Consider the following 6,672-nt stretch of genomic DNA (forward strand, 5'->3'; position numbering starts at 1 on the left):
GTCACAACCTTGGATACTCTATTGGCTGGTCAAGGCTTTAGTAAGTCATGGCATGTCTCAGCCTGCCCATCTGGTCAATGTGTGGCTGCAGCCTTCCTGCAGGCTGCTCTTGCTGGACTAGATAGGTGTGAGGTGTGAACCACAGGGGACATTGCCTCCTGCAGGGTGCCTCACTGGTAGTTGTTGCACTTCCTGCTGTAGCAGTGCACTGATAGTACACAATGGATGTCTGCAGAAAGGCTGAGCAAGGAACATCAAGGGCTGTTAGCAGGGACAGAAGCCAAGAGAAGCCCTGCCAGTCTGAGTTTCCTACAGACCAGCAGATGTACCCTTTTGTATTTTTCCCTCCTTGCCTGCTCAGTCCATATGCAGCGTTTCCCTCTGGTAACCTACTTTCTGCTCCAAACAGGGGCTGACCTGTTCAGATGTTGGTCTCACTGACTGTGACAGGTGTGTGGGGGTGGATGGTCCAGAAAGCATCTTGTGTCCCATGTTTGGAGGAAGGTCTTTAGCTGTCTGACTGGTGAGGATAGTCTTGCAGGCATGGAACATCTTCATAGGCCAAGAGGATGTGATGGTGAAGAGTGGTTACTGCCTTAAGTTGTAGGGCAACTACAGGTGGAAGAAAACCACAACTCTTTTTTTTTTTTTTTCTTTTTCTGAAGGAGTAGACAAGCAGAAACAGAGTCTTAGGAGGGATGGTGCACAGAGGACAAGAGGAGAAGTGTGTGCCTTGCTGTGAAATGTCCCATATAGACATATAGGGTCTCAGGGGAACCCTGAAGCTGAGTGCAGACCAGCAATAAAGCTCACCTCAAGGCTATGTGTACATCAGCAATGTGTACTTGCATTAGAAGTCCCAGGCTTCTGCCTTCTGCATTTGAAAACCCTTCAGATCTCTTTGGCTAGGAGCAAGTGCTTATTTCTTGGTATGTAAACAAACTGCCAGAGGCCCAAAGATGCACATTTGTTCCCTGGAAACATTTTCACCAGTGCTGGGTCTGATCGACATTTGGTTAGTCACTAAAATATGAAATAACTGTCCTCCTCACTGCCCACCAGCCACAAAACCCCACTGCTGTTGCTGATGTGCTCTCTCTCTGAAAGCCTTCCAGGCTCTTGAGCAACACAGTGCAATAAATATTAAGAAACAACTTACTGCAGTGTTATCAGGTGGTAATTTCCCTCCTACATCCCTCACCCAGAGCTGTCTTGCTACCCCTGCTCTTTGATTATCTTTGTCACATGGAACTTTCTATTAAAAACGGCCACTGAAAATAAGGGTGGCTTTTTTACTTAGCCCCCTTCAGTCTGAAAAAGACCAGCAATCCAGATAACCAGATGAAACTTCAAACAAAAACAGATGTGGAAACCAACAGAAGGAGGAGGAGGAGGAATACTCTTTCCTTCCCTGAATATCATGTTTTATTATATCTGTGTATGTATGAGTGCTTCACAACAAGGTCATTTTCATTAGGTAGGTAATTACATTTTTAATTCCCTCACTGGGAGCCGAGAAAGTCCCTTCAAAAACCTCAGGGTTACCTTTAGCCATGGGGTGATGGGTTCATGGCCATGCTGCTCAGTGTCCCCACCTCCACCTCTTCCCCAGGGCCATTTGTTCCTTTGTCTCTCCTGTCCTGTCCTATCCTGTCCTCTCCCCTCTCCTCCTCCTTTTCCTCTTCTCTTCGTCTCTTTCCCCTTCAAGAGGGCTGGTGCAAGGGTTGAGATTTGAGAGAGATCCTGTGTTAACGCCTTCTTCTACCACAGCCAACCTGCCCTGCAGCTCCAAACCTCAGTTTCCTACTATTAGGTGCGGTGGAAAAAAAAAGGGCTATTTAAATACCGGTGAAGACTGGACTCAGGATGCGGGTATGGTTTAAATTAAGGTGTGATTTTAAACTAATAAAACTAAACCTTACCAAAAAGCTTGGATGTGTACTTACTTCAGTTTAAATTTGGTCCATTTAGGTTGCTCTTAAATCATACTATACATATAACTGTATTTTGACTCAGTTTTAAACTAAAATAAAAATATCCAGACAGTGCTTTGCACAGCTGTTTAACAACTGTTAAATACATAAATAGCTATCACATACTAAAATACTGTGTTGATATGAGCCATATAAACAGAAGAGAACAGAAATACAGTAGTCTTTTTAACCTGATCTAATTTTGTGTCTAGACAAGCTTTACTCAGCATCAGAGTCTGCATCGAGGCTGCTTACTGGTACTCAGAGAGAACACGGTTTTGGTAGGTCTGACATGGTCTTGCTTCCCAATGGTGTTCTTTTTCTTCAAAGACTGATGTTTATAAGACAAATGGCAAAAGCATTTCCAAGACTGCCGTTGGAACTGCCTGATGAAAACATCTCTGTAGGCCTCTGTTAACTACACATGTTGCTGGACCAAGTCAGGAGTTTGCAGTCCTTTTGGTGCCATCAATACGGTGGTTCTGCTTGAGGCTGGTGGGATGCTTTGAAGGTGAAGGGAAGGGTAAAAGGTGACAAAGAGATGGAGGAAAGGTATTAGGTTTTCCATTTTATCTGTATTTTTCTGTGCGAAAGAATAGGACTTCTGCCAATGCCTTTATTTATCCGTTGCTACGAAAATCACTTTTGTGTCCTAGTTTCAGCAGTGTTAATATTTTTTTTCAGTAAGTGATTATGTTTTATGACCAGTTTAGACTTATATGGAGGTGCAGTAATATGCTATAAAACTCTACCCTGTAAGCTGTATACAGGACATATCAAGTAGTCTAAAGTGATTACATTAATAAGCGAAGAGACAATCCTTCTTACAATTTCATGTTAGAGCAGATGAGCTCACTGCTCCCGAGGAACACATTAAATCACGTTTGTGTAGAAGGTAGAGGGACCCTCTATGCGACTACTGTTTCAAGAAAATATGATGCAGATACAGACCCAGATCCAAGTATGGAAATGAGCTGGTGGGCCCCTCCGGCTTTCTGGCAATCCACATGCTACTGAGGAAGAAGAAACAGCTGCTCCAGCTATCAGTGGAAAAGATGACAGCAGAGGGAATTAAGCCTCATGGAGGGGTCCGGCTCCCTGTGAAGGAGCCTGGGGCCAGGGGGAGCACACACGGATGTCCCCACACAAACGAATATCTGCACAGGGCTGAGAACTCCTCGGGCAAGGCACAAGCCTTTGCGCTCAGGCTGGTTGTGACAAAGCTGCGTTGATACAATAAATAAATGGGGCCGAGGTTTACAGTTCAAACAAGCTATGAGGAGCCACCACAAATCAGCCTGTCATGTTGCCACCAACTTTACAATCAATCTCACATAAAGGGCTTAGGCTCTGACTCCTTTCTTCAGTTTGCTTATTTTTGTGGGCTAACTGGCTGCAAGGGAGTCACTAGAAGATGACTGGGCTCAGACCTTTCTGTTTTAAAAGGAGTGAAGCACTTTAGCAACAGAGCCTACTTGAAAAAAAAAAGGGATCAGGAGAAAAGCAAACAAAAGCCAACCGCCTATGCACTAATGGTTTGGGTCTAGCCTGGCCAGCCAGAAAGGCTTATTGGAAAATGCTGCTGAAGATGGGGGATGCTGTGGCCAGCTAGGGATAGAGTGGTTGCACTATAATGAATGAGACCTTGGTGTGTACCCTTTGCATGGTGTGTAATTAATCCCCATCACACAGTTAAAATGAACTTTTGGATTACCTTGCACTTACCTCTTTGTCTTCTGGCCTTAGCCCCATGTCCTACTCCCTTGTGAGGATGTTTGCATGGAGAGAGCTTCATCCACCCCTCTGGACAGGCCTGGCTCAAAAACAAAGCATCCCCATCCAGTGAAGCAGGTTCCTGGCTCCTGGCGGGCACAATAAAAACAACAGGAAGAACTCAGAAATAAGGGATCCACCAAAAGCATTGTACAGGAACAACGTTACTTCTTTTGCTTTTAGTTTTGCTTTTACTCTGAACTGGACTAATGGTTTCCATGTTTTTTTTCCACAATGACTCCCAAATGTTTTTTCCTGATCAGCATGCTGAATGGTTGTTTCATTTCGCACATCATCATTAGCTTCACTCCTTGCTACCAGGCATACTATTTTGCCTCTGCCTTCACTGAAAGGCATTTGCCATCTGCTGATTCACTCACAACCATATTGGTGTAGTAATATTGCTTATAACAATAATAATCATTATACGCTTGGCTCCTATCTCCTGCTTTTCATCGGATCTCAAAGTGCTCAAAAGTCCAAATTGCTCTGAATACTGTTACAAAACTCATTGTCACCAACTTTATCCACCAGCGCATCAGTCCTGTTTCAGCCATCCAGTTTCAGGCTGTTTACCAGAGGCTCTGGCATATTGGGAATGAAATGCTCCTGTGCTAAATTAATCTCTTTGATTTTGTGAAGAAGCTTTCTATCCATCAATATTCCTGTACTGTTAATTCTCCATAACTCTCCCCTTTAGCCATAACTCTCTTGTGTAGCGTTTTGTCAGGTTTTCTGTGTGGCCAATCCCCCCCCTGCAACACACACTCCCAGCTATCCTCCAGGGTGCTTAAGTTACAGAATATCTGAACCACTTATATTTGTTTAAACTCATATTTACTGCAAATGACTCAAAGGGAATCAACCTACATTTTAGTAGGTGTAGCTTTCTTGCTAATGTGGTCAGAAATGAACGTAAACAAAATCAGCTTTCTAATTGTGTTTTTCCAACTTGGCTAAGCTGAATTTCTACTCTTTCTTTCTCATACAATAATCTACTTTAAGATATCAAGGAGTGTGGAACTCATCTGAGATAAACTCTTGATCTCTCACATCTGAAGCCTTCCAGTCACCTTTAACTATTCACACACCTTTCCTTATTTTATTTTATTTTATTTTATTTTATTTTATTTTATTTTATTTTATTTTATTTTATTTTATTTTATTTTATTTTATTTTAGTAAAGGTATTAAAGCAACTGCTCTGAAGATGTTTTGCCTCTTCTGCCTCATTTTGAAGTCTCATTGCAATTCTAGTCTGAGGCTGGAGAGACCAAGTTAGCAGAGATAATGTTGAGTGTATGCAGAACAAAGCAAAAAGTGAAGAAAACGAGAGAAGTAATACAAAGGGATTTTCCAACTCTGTCAATAAATTTACCACAATAATTACTTCCTTCAACATGTTTGTTGCTAATGGACCTGCATACAGAACTACTTACAACGTAATACTTTCAGCGATTACAATTCCCTTTTTTGTTTGCAGGATATCCATGAATGGGTCTGAATTTCTGCAGTTTTCTGATTTAAAAGTGATTCTTCAGCTCACTGCAGAGCTGAGCATACACATAGCACATGACATGTGCAGGTGTTCACTAGGATCATCATTGCTCAGCAGTCATTCCTTCTTTCATTAAAACCTGTTAGAGGGTCTGAACATCACCTGAGTCTGATTAAAACCACCCTCTAGTGCTCCCAGCTTGATACAGCAGAAGAGTGGAGTACTCAAAGGTCAAAGGAAAGGGGAAGATAGGTGGACAATGCCTTTGTAAGGTGTAGTGGATATCACACTCAAGGCGAGACAATCAATTGTGGTAAGAAATCCCTGAAGGGTCATGAAGTATGTGAACACATCAGATGTAGGAGGTCTTAGAAGTGGTATGGGTAGGGGTAGGCTGCTCTTGTGGAATCTTGTATCATTTGCCCAGCTTTCATACTCAGCCCAGGCATAGCATGGGTTCTGGTCGTCTTCAGAAGGCCCTGAGAAAATTTTAGGGGGTGAATGCTTTGGGGTGAATTTTACTTCAAATGTCCAATATGAATGTATGTATAATTGTGAAAATTATGTCTCTAATATTATTGTCAGCCAAGTGGTATTTCAACCGAGACAGCTGAAGCGCATGGAAAAGAAACCACAGAAAGCAAATGTCATCGAACGCACAAATTTACACTGGGGCAAATGTTTGCAGGACACTTTACTAGGTGTTTACACAATGCTCACAGCTTAACTTTACTATTGCAGAAATAAAGAAAACAGATACTTCCCACAGGAACAGGAAAAGCCTCTGTTACTTGCCATGTTGCAAGGTCATTAAAAAAGAGGATTCTTGAAAGCCCTCCACCTTCTCTATTAGAAAATTAATTTTTATGCAATTTAACAACTTACTGTGATTATCAATGAAAAAAGAACCAAAGGATTGCCCCAAGCTGGAGGCAGGCTCATCCCAATCATCCTTTTCTTCTTTTTATTTTTAATTTATTATTATTATTATTATTTTTTTTTACTGAAGAATATTCCTGAGGAAGCATTATAGCCATTGAGCAGGGGTCTGGTGCTTGTTATTGCAGATGGTACTGAGGTGAAGATGAATACCAGACACATTAGGCTTAACAGGATGGGTTTTAGCAACTTGAACATGTTGATGAAAACAGAAAAGCTAATAAATCAGCCACCAAGGACCAGACTCAGAAATGCAGTCTTTAGGATTTTTTTTTTTTTTTTTAATGTGGGAAGCTTCTGAGGTACAAACAAATATTGCAGATGCATACTTAATGTTTAAACGCAGTTGCAATCTGTTTGGACATTTAGCTGAATTTAAACACTTCTGGGTATAAAACCAAGAATCAAATCCAACAGAACAGATTTACGCAGGCTGGTCATGAGAAATAGGGACTATACCTCCCATGGTTATCTTAGCTTGTGCATGGCA

General features: G+C 41.9%; 1 long non-coding RNA gene across 1 annotated transcript; it reads right to left on the reverse strand.

The window, feature by feature from the left end:
* Positions 1-1,986: 1,986 nt before the first annotated feature.
* LOC311435305 lies at positions 1,987-4,493 on the reverse strand. The gene is made up of 3 exons (XR_014692047.1): positions 4,127-4,493; positions 3,699-3,835; positions 1,987-2,476 (listed from the first exon to the last, which is right to left on the reverse strand). It is a non-coding gene; the product is annotated as an uncharacterized lncRNA (long non-coding RNA).
* Positions 4,494-6,672: the final 2,179 nt, after the last annotated feature.

Source organism: Aythya ferina, assembly GCF_964211825.1.
Source record: "Aythya ferina genome assembly, chromosome: 3".
NCBI lineage: Eukaryota > Metazoa > Chordata > Aves > Anseriformes > Anatidae > Aythya > Aythya ferina.